We start from the raw sequence: 12,147 nt of genomic DNA, 5'->3' as shown, positions 1-12,147 counted from the left end.
TTGGATGGCTTTGCTAGATCTCCTTGGGTCTAATGCCTGCTCGATTGTCTCTAGGTTGAAGTGGCTGTGTCCATTCTTCCGCCCTTTTGGGGGCCGGTCTTGGGGTTCCTTTCGGTTCCCTTGCTTTCAGATCTGGCATTGCTTGGGCCGGTCTGGCTAGGTGTAGGATCTGAGATCTGTTGTTCATCCTCAGGTCTTGGGGGTGACAGTTGACCTTTTTATTAGAGGTTCTGTGCCTCTCCCCCTTTGAGATCTGTGAGTAGGCTTGGCGGCCTGGATTGCCTGGAGTGTGTCCTTTGTCTTGGAGGTTGGGCAATCTGCTATTTTGTTCGGCCGCTTCTTCCTTACGGATAGTGTTTTCTCCGTGTCTTCCAATAGATGGCAGCGTGTTACTCAGATGTTTATTTTGCTGAGTTTGCTACTTGTAATTTTTCTGTTTGCTCAGTCTCTGACTTCTGATGTTTTGAGGACTTTGTCTTCAGCTGTCTTTTTCGGGGCTGTTGCATGATGTTTAGGAGCTGTTTCTTCTCCTTGATGATGCCTGTTGCTCCTTGTGGGTTGGGCATCGTCTCCCCTTGTTCTTGGGATCCATTCAGGTCTCTCTGGACTTGGCCTTCCTTTGAAGGGGTTTTTTTCTTTATGGATTTTGCTGTACTTTTTGGGTATCCCTTTGACCTACCCTTGTCCTCTCCCTTTTGGGGATTTTGGTACTGTACTAGTAAGGGTTGTGTGGGGACCGACTCCAGAGTAGAACTTTCCTGTAGTATATCAGTCCGATCCCGCCTATTACGGACAGTCCAGCATCAAAATACCAGGCAATTCCTCTCTGAACAAGGAACACAGCAACCCCAGACGATCATTTCAGCCTTCATTGGGCCTCGTCAGTGAGGTGTAGCCATATTCCTCTGAGCACACTGAGCAAGGAGTCCATGTCTGGTTGCCCCTTTTTTACATCGGGAGACTAGAAACATACAGAGAGAAGTGCACTCACAGTAATGAATATATATATATCTATAGAAATATCTATTTATAAATACTTCGAACATATTCTGCTATGTGCAGAACATTGGAATGTGAAATAGTTACAGTAAATACATAATAAAACTTTTTATGAAATATGAATATTGCATAAATATTATTTTTTCATGTTTTCATCTACTTTACCACATAAGTCCCAAAAAGCAAACTAAAGACTTCTATAGACCTTCATGTTATGAAAATACAGTTATTGAAACTAATTTATATATATATATATATATATATATATATATATATATATATATATATGAAGTGCTTGAGTGCAAGAGTATGTGTCTCCTTCCCAGGAGTGTACACTCGATCCACTGGCCCTATTGCCTGTCTAACTGGATTCTGCGATCTCTCCTTACGAACACGGACACATTCATGCTGCCTCTCAAAGTGCTCAGGGAACTTCACCGGTGCGGCTGGCATCATCGTGGGTATGTTCACATCACTCAGCTCCTCCCAATCTATGAGAATGACGTTTATTACCGTTCCTCCAATAGCAGCCAGACACCTGCTCCACACCCACCTAAGTCAGCTTGGTGTATGGCGGATCAGCTGGCAGTAAATCAGTAGAAAAACTAACAAAGAGATCCACCATATATTTAAAAATTCAAAATGTATTAGTACCCAAGGCAGGTAAACCATAAAAACATCCAGGAGGATATGGCAACAATTAAACAAGAAAGTGGTGTGTTACTATTTCCTTATGCATTTCGGCTTAGGAAGCCGTAATCATAGCCTCTCTAGGCTATGATTACGGCTTCCTAAGCCGTAACGCGTAAGCCAACAGTGCCATAAACAGCAAAAGGTTTCAGTATATAGAAAAAGATTTATTTAAAATCATACACAAATAAAAACAGGAACCATAAGGTAGGGTATGTGGATAGCCATCCTTATATATGCAACGTCTTTCTCAGCGCTTCACAACGCTGTTTCATCAGGCATAAAGTACAAACAATTCATAGCCTTTAAATACACCAACCTTACCAATCAGTCATGTGGAAAAATACATACACCTGGGGACCTCCCCCTCAGGGGTAGGTTCCCAACAGCTTAACCCTTTGTTTAAAGTTTGTTTTCATTACCCTAACAATTAAAATTCTAAACCTTATATATAACTATCTGATCTATAATTTGGTTTAAAACTCTGTGTGTAATAAATTAAAATGTATATGTTTATTAAAGATACAACACATAAATCATCAATTAATTTAATTTTAATTTATTACACACAGAGTTTTAAACCAAATTATAGATCATATAGTTATATATAAGGTTTAGAATTTTAATTATTAGGGTAATGAAATATACACTTTAAACGAAGGGTTAAGCTGTTGGGAACCTACCCCTGAGGGTGCGGTCCCCAGGTGTATGTATTTTTCCACATCTCTGATTGGTAAGGTTAGTGTATTTAAAATATTTCCTGAACCCCCATACTAGCATTCAAACAACCGCCTAACCTGAGACAGAGATTGGTCCGCAGCAAATTAACATGACTAAGGGGCGTTGACCCCGAAACTTTGTGGTTTTTGGTCTGATCCTGCTTAATTAAATAAACTTGGATTTTTATCAAAGAGGAGTCATCCTTATTTTTCCATGGAACATTATTGCTGAGTGTGGCAGTCACTCCAAGGATTACCCTCTGTTTTGGGTTGCAGCTGGTGCTGGACTACACCATTATTAGTACCGCAGCAAATTAACCACAGAACAGAATCTTACACAGAATGGCACTGCACAATGCAACAAATCACTCTGCAAACTGTGTCAACATATATGTGACAACAACACAGCCAGACACAATAACACATCATACAATATTAAAGGATCCTATATGTGCCCATCTGCTAATGTGGTGTACATGATACAGTGTACAGCATGTGACAGAGGTTGCTAAATTGGAGAAACTGGCCTAAAGATGCATCTCAGAATGAGAGGCCTATTTATCATAGGTCTTGCGGACCTGATCTGACAGTGCGGATCAGGTCTGCAAGACCTCGCTGAATGCGGAGAGCAATGCGCTCTCCATATTCAGCATTGCACCATCAGCTCACAAGAGCTGCTGGTGCAACGCCGCTCCTGCAGACTCGCGGCCAATCAGCCGCCAGCAGGGAGGTGTCAATCAACCCGATCGTACTCGATCGAGTTGAATTCAGGCGATTCCTGTCCACCTTATCAGAGCTGGCGGACAGGGTTATGCTGCTACATAACTGCTGTTTCTGGCGAGTCTGCAGGCTCGCCAGAAACACGGGTCGTCAAGCTCCATTCGGAGCTTGATAGATAGGCCCTTCTATCTACACAGATACTCGATCAAAAACCACAAGGAAAATAAATATTGTACCCCTGTTGGTCATCACTTCACCCAGACTGGTCACTCCATCCTAAACCTCAGGATTAAAGTTCTTAAAGGGAATTTCAAAGACTCTCATGAACGAAAGGCGTTTGAGATGAAAATGATCACACATTTCAACACCAGAAATGAAGGACTTAATGTAGACTCTGGCTTTCTCACACACTACCAAAACTTTCTATAATCTCTCATCTTATTGTCTTATATTGGTTTCTTTTTCTCTACATTCTCTTTTTTACCTTATTATATCCATTTGTTTTCATTCATCATCGTAGCTCTATTCGTGTATGCCATGCTTTTTTTCCCTTTTTGTTTTTCCTCTCATCTTGCCTACTTACTCTCCTCTGTTTATTTACTCTTTCTGGCTATTCTCAGCTATGGGCGCAATCAAATATATGGCGCAGGTTTCGGTGCAAGCGTGGGAACCTGCGCCACCCGTAATTTCACCTCACACATCGAGCTATTACATAAACCCCGCCGGCAGTTCATAAAGTGCCGTATGTCTGATAAACTAGCGATGTCCAGAAATGAGGGTAAATACAAATTGCTGGAGTCGCCAGTGACTTACGGCACTTTAGAAACTGCTGGCGCCTAAGAAAAGTAAAGAAAATAATAAATCTCCCGTAAAAGTCTAACACGCCTCCCAAAAATAAGCCCGACACGTAAAACCCCTATACCCGCAATACCCCCCTCTTATTACTAATATTAAATGTATTAACCCCTAGACCGACAACCCCCCACAAGGCAATATGCCTATTTAAACTATTAACCCCTATATCCGCCATCAAACCCACACCGCAAGTAATAACTAAATTATTAATCCCTAAACTGCCATAGCCCACAACCCAATTAACCTATTCAAGTATTAACCCCTAAACTGCCATAGCCCACATAGCCTATTAAATGTATTAACCCCTAATATGCCGTCGCCGCCACTATAATAAAGTTATTAACCCCTAAACCTAAGTCTAACCCTAACACCCCCCTAACTTAAATAATATTTAAATAAATCTAAATAAATTTACTATTATTATCTAAATTATTCCTATTTAAAACTAAATACTTACCTATAAAATAAACCCTAAGATAGCTACAATATAATTAATAATTACATTGTAGCTATTTTAGGATTTATTTTTATTTTACAGGCAACTTTGTATTTATTTTAACTAGCCAATCGTTTAAATATGGTTGGCTAGTTAAATACAGAAAATGCAAGCAAAATAAATAATGAAAGTACAAAGTTTTTAAATTATGCATAAGAGGGAATAAAGTTTTGAGGCTAATGTCCCATGAATGCTCCCTCATAGCTTTTTATAACTAAAAACACTTGCAACTTAAATATATAATTTAATTTGAAAAGGTCCAACAAGTCACTGTGTTCTGCTTCTCTCTGAATATTACATGCATAATGACAGGGTTCCTGGGAGTTTTTGTGCTTTGCTGGAACATTGTGCTAGTTTTATCCATTTAATCATTAACTAATAAAATACATTTTTTTTTGCATCTACAAAAGTATTTTATACACAATGAGGCCCATTTATCAGGATCAGGTCCGACAGACATTTGATAAATAGGCCTCAATATATCTTCTATAAAATAAATGTTCCACCTATAAGAAGTATATTTTAATCAGTTTTTCTGGAGATCTTTCCTTTTTCATATATGAGCCATAATGCAAATAAATATTTGTTGTTCATGTCAGGCAACAAAAAAGTTGCATAGAGACATTCACTGCCTGTATATTTCAATTTATGTTTAGAAATATTTCACATTTTGGGCTAGTGGAGCATTATTCTCCGTTTTTGCATTAGCCAAAACTCCGCTAGGATTTTCATTATTCCCTTGTCGGATTGCGCTATTACAAGTTCAAAGAACACTATTTTTTCACTAGCGGTAACCCAAATTGCGCAAAAAATCGAAATATAAATATCGCAATTGCATTTTCACATTCCCCCACACAAGTCAACACCCCACTCTTGCGCAAACAACATGACCTATTCTCATTAGCACAAATCCAACATAAAAAATTTTGTATTTCATATTCCAATGTTCTTCAGATAACAGAATATGTTCTTTCTTTCATGTAATTGGCAAAAGTCCATGAGCTAGTGACGTATGGGATATACAATCCTACCAGGAGGGGCAAAGTTTCCCAAACCTCAAAATGCCTATAAATACATCCCTCACCAGACCTACAATTCAGTTTTACAAACTTTGCCTCCTATGGAGGTGGTAAGATTTCTATGTTGACGTGCGCTTCTCAGCATTTTGAAGCCCGATTCCTCTCAGAGTACAGCGAATGTCAGAGGGACGTGAAGAGAGTATCACCTATTGAATGCAATGATTTTCCTAACGGGGTCTATTTCTAAGTTTCTCTGTTATTGGTCGTAGAGATTCATCTCCTACCTCCCTTTTCAGATTGACGATATACTCTCATATACCATTACCTCTACTGATAACTGTTTCTGTACTGGTTTGGCTATCTGCTATATGTGGATGGGTGTCTTTGGGTAAGTATGTTTTTTATTACTTAAGACACCTCAGCTATGGTTTGGCACTTTATGCATTTATATAAAGGTCTAAATATATGTATTGTACTTGTATATGTATATTTGCCATGAGTCAGATTCATGTATTTCCTTTTGCAGACTGTCAGTTTCATATTTGGGGAAGATTAACATATTAAGAAATATTTTTTCTTACCTGGGGTTTAGTCTTTTTTTCAAATTGACTACATTTTTCTTGCAAATTGCGGGCAGGATTAGGCCCGCGGGTGCGCCAAATCCTAGACTTTATTGCGTCATTCTTGGCTCGAGAATTTTTTAGCGCAAAGGTACGTCTGTTGATCCAAGTTCATCATTTCCGGCGTTGTAGTTGACGCCGAGTTCCTTACACAGGGTTGCGTCGTTAGTGACGCTAGTGTGTCATTTCTGGATGTTGTTGGCTCCAAAAAATTCTCAGTTATGTTGTGCGTCATACTTGGCGCCAGAATTTTTTTTTTTTTTTTTCATTATTTTAATACCCCATTGCTATTTGCCTCTTGCCTTTTTCTATGTCAGAGGGCTATGCTATTGCATTTTTTTCCCATTCCTGAAACTGTCATATAAGGAAATTGACAATTTTGCTTTATATGTTGTTTTTTATTTTACATTTTGCAAGATGTCTCAATCTGATCCTGCCTCAGAAGTATCTGTTGGAACTTTGCTGCCTGATGTCGCTTCTACTAAAGCTAAGTGCATTATATTTCCGAATGTCATTTGTATTGGTTATGATGATAAACTTTTACATGCAGATATTGTGTCCATCAGTAAATAGTACATTGACTGTTGTTGTTCCTTCAACTTTTAATGTACGTGTTTTACCTATGAAATTTAAAGAATTGTTACTGATTCTGTTCAGAAGGCTTTGTCTGCTATTCTGCCTTCTAATTAATATAAAGGTCTTTTAAAACTTCTCATAAGGTTAATGAAATTTCAAATGACCGACAACATAATTAATTATCCTCCTCTGATGAGGATCTATCTGATTCAGAAGATCCTTCCTCAGATACTGACACTAACAAACCAACTTATTTATTTTAAATGAAGTATTTTTCGTTCTTTGTGAGAAGTGTTAATTATTTTTGGATATTGTGGAAACTAGTCCTCTTGATATTAGAACTAGTAAATTCTGTTTCAAAACCTCCTGTTACTCCAGAGGTTTTTTTCCTATTCCTGATGCTATTTCTGATATGATTTATAAGGAATGGAATAAGCCGGGTACTTCTTTTTTTCCTTCTTCAAGGTTTTAAAAATTGTTTCCTTTACCAGCAATTAATATAGAGTTTGGGAAAAGATCCTCAAGTTGATGGGGCTATTTCTACTCTTGCTGAACGTACCTCTATTCCTATGGAAGATAGTACTTAAGTTTCTTTAGATAGGAAACTTGAATCTTTTCTAAGGAAAGCTCATTTATATTCAGGTCGTCTCAGGCCTGCAATTTCTTTGGCTTATGTTGCAGCTGCATCAACATTTTTGTTGGAGAATTAGCGCAGAAAAAATTGGATTCTGATTTATCTAGCATTGTTCGCTTACTGCAACATACTAATCAGTTCTGATGCCATTTTTTTGATATCATCAAGATTGATGTTAGATCTGGTAGAGGGCAGATTAAAGTTTTTTCAAGGATGTTTGGATAAATTCTGTCCAAAATCTATGGTTTCAGAGTATTGTCTCTCAAGGGTATTGAATATGATTCTGAGAAAGTTCTCCTGTGAGAAGATTTTTTTCTCTCACGTATCCCAGCAAATCCAGTTAAGCTCAGGCTTTCCTGAAGTGTGTTTCAGTCCTGGAGTTTCAGGGGTAGTCATGACAGTTCCTTTTCAGGAACAGGGTCTGGAGTTTTATTCAAATCTATTCATTTGTCCCAAAGAAGGAAATTTCATTCAGACCAATTTTTGGATCTGAAAATTTTGAATCATTATGTAAGAGCATAATCTTTCAAATGGTAACTTTCAGGACTATTCTGCCTTTTGTTCAGCAAGAACATTTTATGTCCTCATTGGACTTGCAGGATGTATACCTTCATATTCCAATTCATTCAGATCATTTTCAGTTCCTGAGATTCTCTTTTCTAGACAAGCATTGCCAATTCATTGCTCTTCCATTTGGATTAGCAATCGCTCAAATAATCTTTTTAAAGGTTCTAGGTGCCCTGCTTTATGGAAACCAGAGAGCAGGGTATTGCGGTGTTTCCTTATTTGGATGATATCTTGGTACTAGCTCAGTCTTTACGTTCTGCAGAATCTCACACGAATCAACTAGTGTTGTTTCTTCGGAAACATGGTTGGAGGATCAATTTACCAAAAGTTTCTTGATTCCTCAGACAATGGTCACCTTTTTTAGGTTTCCAGATAGATTCAGTGTCCTTGACTCTGTCTCTAACAGACAAGAGACGTTTGAAATTGGTTGCAGCCTATCGGCACCTTCAGTCTTAGTCATTCCTTTCAGTGGTTATGTGCATAGAAATATTAAGTCTCATGACTGCAGCATCGGACGCGATTCCCTTTGCTCGTTTTCACATGAGACCTCACCAGCTTTGTTTGCTGAATCCATGGTGCAGGGATTATACAAATATATCACAATTAATATCCTTAAATCCCAATGTTTGACTCTCTCTGACGTGGTGGTTAAATCACCAGCGTTTGGTTCAAGGGGCTTCTTTTGTTTGGCTAACCTGGACTATGTTCACTTCTGATGCAAGTCTTTCTGGTTGGGGAGCCATTTGGGGATCTCTGACAGCACAAGGGGTTTGGAAATCTCAAGAGGCGAGATTACCAATCAATTTTTTAGAACTCCGTGCAATTCTCAGAGCTCTTCAGTTCTGGCCTCTGTTGAAGAGAGAACCGTTCATTTGTTTTCAGACAGACAATATCACAAACAGTGGCATTTGTCAATCACCAGCGTAGGACTTACAGTCCACAAGCTATGAAGAAGTATCTCGGATACTTGCTTGGGCGGAATCCAGCTCCTGTCTAATTTCTGCGGTGCATTTCCCAGGTATAGACATTGGGAGGTGGATTATTTCAACCGTCAGACTTTACATCCAAGGGGTGGTCCCTCCATCCAGATGTGTTTTCTCATCTAAACATGAGACTTCCCAGATGCCTTTCCAGGTCCAGGAATTTTCAGGTGGAAGCAGTGGGTGCACTGACACTTCTTTGGTGTTTTTAACTTTATATTTTCCCGCCTCTAGTTCTTCTTCCAAGAGTGATCTCCTAAATCCTCATGGAACAATCATTTGTGTTGCTGGTGGCTCCAGCATGGCCTCACAGGTTTTGGTATGCAGGTCTTGTTCAGATGTCCAGTTGCCAACTTTGGCCACTTCCGTTAAGGCCAGACCTACTGTTTCAAGGTCCGTTTTTCCATCAGGTTCTCAAATCATTAAATTTGAAGGTATGGAAATTGATCGCTTAGTGTTAAGTCATAGAGGTTTTTTCTCTGACTCAGTGATTAATACTATGTTACAAGCTCGTAAATCTGTCTCTAGAAAGATTTATTATCGAGTTTGGAAGATTTACATTTCTTGGTGTTCTTCTTATGAATTTTCTTGGCATTCTTTTAGAATTGTAAGAATTTTACAGTTTATTCAGGACGGTTTGGATAAGGGTTTATCTGCAAGTTCCTTGAAGGGACAAATCTTTGTTCTTTCTGTTTTATTTCACAGAAAGATTGCTAAACTTTCTGATATTCACTGTGTTTTACAGGCTTTAGTTCATATTAAGCCTGTCATTAAATCAATCTCTCCTACTTGGAGTCTTAATTTGGTTTTTGAAGACTTTACAGGTTCCTCCATTTTGAGCCTATGCATTCTTTGGACATTTAACTACTTTCTTGGAAAGTGTTGTTCCTTTTGGCCATCTCTTCTGCTAGAAGAGTAAAAGAGTTTCTGAGCTATCTGCTCTTTCTTGTGAATCTCCTTTTCTGATTTTTCATCAGGATAAGGCGGTTTTGCGAACTTCATTTACTTTTCCTGAAGTTTTGAATTCTAACAACATTAGTAGGGAAATTGTTGTCCCTTTCTTGTGTCCTAATCCTAAGATTTCTTTGGAAAGATTCTTACATTCTTTGGATGTGGTGAGAGCTTTGAAATATTATTTTGAAGCTACTAAAGATTTCAGGAAGACTTCTAGTCTATTTGTTATATTTTCTGGTCCTAGGAAGGTCAGAAGGCTTCTGCTATTTCCTTGGCTTCTTGGTTAAAGCTTTTGATTCTTCAAGCTTATTGGAGTCAGGTCAGGCCCCGCCTCAGAGAATTACAGCTCATTCTACTAGATCAGTCTCCACTTCGTGGGCTTTTAAGAATAAAGCTTCAGTTGATCAAATTTGCAAGCGACAACTTGGTCTTCTTTACATTCATTTTCTAAATTCTACTGTTTTGTTGAATTTGCTTCTTCAGAAGCAGTTTTTGGTAGAAAAGTTCTTAAGGCAGCTGTTTCAGTTTAATTCATCTGCTGATGTTTTAAGTTTTTCTTGTCATTTGAAGAATAAACTTATATTTTGGGTTGTGGATTATTTTTTCAGCGGAAAATGGCTGTTGTTTTTATCCCGCCCTCTCTAGTGACTCTTGCGTGGAGTTCCACATCTTGGGTATTGATATCCCATACGTCACTACCTCATGGACTCTTGCCAATTACATGAAAGAAAACATAATTTAAGTAAGAATTTGCAGGATAAATTAATTTCTTTCATATTGGCAAGAGTCCATGAGACCCACCCTTTTTATGGTGGTTATGATTTTTTTGTATAAAGCACAATTATTTCCAAATTCCTTTGTTGATACTTTTTACTCCTTTCTTTATCACCCCACTACTTGGCTATTCATTAAACTGAATTGTGGGTGTGGTGAGGGGTGTATTTATAGGCATTTTGAGGTTTGGGAAACTTTGCCCCTCCTGGTAAGATTGTATATCCCATACGTCACTAGCTCATGGACTCTTGCCAATATGAAATAAATGAATTTATCCTGTAAATTCTTACATAAATTATGTTATTTATTCATAAATAAATATTTCTACATGTATCTGATGGTTTTTAAAACCAATATATATTTATACCTATATATATATATATATATATATATATATATATATATATATATATAATTATATATAGGTATAGATATATATATATATATATATATATATATATATATATATATACAGATACTTAATGGCAAAAGGCTTTAATGCACTTATATATACTGTATATATATATATATGTCTTTATGTGTATACATATATATATATATATATGTATGTATTTATGTGTTGGTATGTTTATATATATATATATATATATATATATCTTTAAATACATATGTACACATACAAATACATATGTACACATATATAGACATACATATATATATATATATATATATATATATATGTCCAATGTATCTCAAAATCCTTTGCCTGCTTTTTTTTTATAACACCCAAGATCTCATAGAGAGTAACTGTACTTATTTTTGAAGTGTTTTGTGCAACTTTTTAATTTTAGAAAACATTTAACCACAGCTCTAAGATCGTGGTAAGGATTCTCACGTAAATCAAGATTGCCCTAGCATAATAGCAATTTCGCTCAACTAGTAATACCAGCGCAATGGAAATGGGGCACAAATGCTCACAATATTGTTTGCGCGCCACTTCTAATCTAGCCCTCTATCTTTTAAGAACACTTAAAGGTAAAGATTCTCACGTAAATCAAGATTGCGCTAGCAAGATCACGATTTTGATCAACTAGTAATACCAGCGCAATGGAAAGGGGGCACAAACGCTCACAAAATCGTCTGCCCGCCACTACTAATCTAGCCCTCTATCTTTTAAGAACACTTAAAGGGACATGAAACCAATATTTTTTCTTTCATAAATCAGATAGAGAATGCAATGTTAAACAACATTCCTATTTACTTCTATTATTTCATTTGCTTCATTTTTCCGATATACTTTGTTGAAGAAATAGCAATGCATATGGGTGAACCAATCACACGAGACATCTATGTGCAGCCACCAATAAGCAACTACTGAGACTTTTTAGATATGCTTTTCAACATAGGATGTTAAGAAAATGACGCTCATTAATTAATAGAAATAAATTGGAACGTTGTTAGAAATTGCATGCTCTTTATAAATCATGAAATGGAATTCAGTTAAGAAAATAGGATTATTTGACCCCAGTATACAATAAATGTTTCTAATTTGAAGTAATTATTTCCATTATGTTTTTAACATC

At 37.2% G+C, this 12,147-nt stretch overlaps 1 protein-coding gene across 1 annotated transcript in view; it reads left to right on the top strand.

Annotated features, from left to right (window-relative positions):
- Positions 1-12,147, top strand: part of HCN1 (hyperpolarization activated cyclic nucleotide gated potassium channel 1) — a 767,054-nt gene that overhangs the window by 611,003 nt on the left and 143,904 nt on the right. The gene's annotated exons all lie outside the window — the stretch shown is intronic.

The sequence above is a fragment of the Bombina bombina genome, chromosome 2 (genome assembly GCF_027579735.1).
Source record: "Bombina bombina isolate aBomBom1 chromosome 2, aBomBom1.pri, whole genome shotgun sequence".
In the NCBI taxonomy this organism is placed as follows: domain Eukaryota; kingdom Metazoa; phylum Chordata; class Amphibia; order Anura; family Bombinatoridae; genus Bombina; species Bombina bombina.
Note: the sequence above shows the minus strand (reverse complement) of the source record. Positions and strands in the feature narration are given on the sequence as shown.